Consider the following 2,411-nt stretch of genomic DNA (forward strand, 5'->3'; position numbering starts at 1 on the left):
CACCCCACCCACCGACACCTCCGCCCCGTCTCGGTGCGCGCGGCCACAACCACTGAACGTTCCTACATTTTTAATTAGATTTGGGGAAAAGATACATGGGGCGTCTGTGACGAATAGTGTGCCGTACAAAAGGCTCTGGTGCGCTGGGCACGCAGGGAGCGCGGGGCGAGAGAGACACCCCCCGGGCGATGGCGTGTCCTGGAACGAATGACCCCGCCTCCCCGCGCTTGTTCACGAGCCAGCGGGACGCAGAGCGGGAGGACGCGCACACCTTCCAGACGCGTCGCTCCCTCGCTCCCTAGTGCTCCGCCACGCAGCCACGCACAACGCGTCTTTCAAGCCCTGAGCTTTCTCTCTTCTTCGCTCTCTTATACCATACCGCACTAGATCCGCAGGGTGCGAGCCAATAGTAGAGAAATCAGCGCAGGCCGAGTATGAGAAATTTGCCGCAGCTGGAAAGGAAAGAACAGGGAATGATGGAGGGCGTGAGAAGCGCGGAAGAGAGGAGGGAGAGAGAAAGGGTGGAGAGAGCGGAGGGCTCTCCCTGGAGAGAGAGGAAGAGCGGAGGGCTTTCCCTGGAGAGAGAGAAAGGGGGGAGAGGAGGCAGAGAGAAGGGAGAGAGAAGGGAGAGGAGGGAGAGAGAGGAGGGAGAGAGAGGAGGGAGAGCGAGGAGGGAGAGAGAGGAGGGAGAGAGAGGGGGGAAAGAAAGGGGGGAGAGAGAGAAAGGAGGGAGAGAGAAAGGAGGGAGAGAGAGAGGAGGGAGAGAGAGAGAGGAGGGAGGGAGAGAGGAGGGAAAGAGAGAGAGGAGGGAGGGAGAGAGAAGGGAGAGAGAGAGGAGAGGGAGTGGGGGTAGAGAAAGGGATAGACAGAGGGAGAGAGGCAGAGAGGGGGAGAGACAAAGGAAGAGAGGGAGAGAGAAGCGGAGAGAGGCTAGCGACGTCTTATGAGAAGTCTGCGAGAGCCAGGCCCTGTCCTCGGCGAGGCCAGCACGCCGGCCAGCGCGCCGGCCGGACACGCCGATCGCAATCGCGGTCTTGTGGCGGGCCCTGCGATCCCCCTATCGGGATCGGGCCCTGGTCCTAAGGGCCTCGGGGCGGGGAGCAGGGAACACACGGCCTCTGCTGCTGCGGGGTGCGGAAGCGAGCTGGGCCCCAGCGCCGCGCAGCGCTGCCTACCTGGCCGGGGCCGGCCGCAGGGCCGAGGTGTCTGATAACAGCCACCGGATCACGGCGGCGGCGGCGGCAGGGATCGGAAGAGCAGAGGCGGACCCACCCGCACTCTCCGCTTCCAGGGCTGCCAGCGGCTCATAGGTTTAAAAAAAGTGAGAAAAGTGAGTTGCAGCTTCAAAAAAGTGAGCAAATAGTGAGTATTTCAGAGCGAAAAGTGAGGAAAAGTAAGCCATAGGTCTGTAAAATAGGTATCAATATCGATAAAATGTGCACTACGCGATGTAAAAATTGATACTTTTAGTCATATGGGACATAATACAAATTAGGGAAAACAAAAACCCAATTAAGTTACTGACACACTCCCGGTTGGGAACGCAAAATAAAAAGTAAAGGGGGGGGGGTGACTTTGCCTTCTGGTAGAGACAGTCCTAGGCAATGTCTAAAATGTACACCAGGCATCTGCGTTGCGGTCCCGTAGCCACGAAGTGGCATCGACACCATATTTACGGACTCGGTTACGGACAATTTAGTTCAAACTATAAGGATCAGAACTCATTCGTGATTCAAATTAAATTGCAAATAAAAATACTAACTGTTGCGGGAGTACAAACATTAATTTGCGAGCGAAGCGAGCGCGAAAATGGAACGAAGGGCGCTACAGTGTGCATTAAGGCGTGATTTGCATTGGTTACACGAGCAAAATATATGCGAGCGAAGCGAGCAGAAAAATTTTTGAACCATAGGGTACGAAAATATCCCGTTAGGATGCTGAAATATGCCTTTACTAATGCCAAAAGGCAACAAGGGTTCACTTTTATGCTTCATTGGGGCAAATTTTGGCGGAATAGGTGCCCCCGAAGACCAAAATAGTGAGAATAGTGAGTTTTTACCAGAAAAGTGAGTAAAAGTGAGTTTTTTCAAAAAAGTGAGATAAAGTGAGAAAAGTGAGTCGCTGGCAGCCCTGCGCTTCCCACCCCTCCCCCGAGGCCTAGACGGCGGCCCAGCTGGACCGCACGCGCGTAAATGCGTGCACGGCTAAATTTCTTACAACTTTAGTAAGTCGAATCGAACCTCACATGACTGCTCCGCGTGCGCCGCGCATAGTACACGATTTGGGGTATACTCCAGGCGCCCGCCCACTACCCCACCCTCTCCCGGCGTCTGCCACTTTTTCAAACCCCGGGGCGCGGGCGCGGGCGCAGGCGCAGGCGCCCCGGGCATAGCGTGCAGGGTTTTAATCAG

This window comes from Frankliniella occidentalis, unplaced genomic scaffold, assembly GCF_000697945.3.
Source record: "Frankliniella occidentalis isolate FOCC.00 unplaced genomic scaffold, Focc_3.1 Scaffold117, whole genome shotgun sequence".
Classification (NCBI taxonomy): Eukaryota; Metazoa; Arthropoda; class Insecta; order Thysanoptera; family Thripidae; genus Frankliniella; species Frankliniella occidentalis.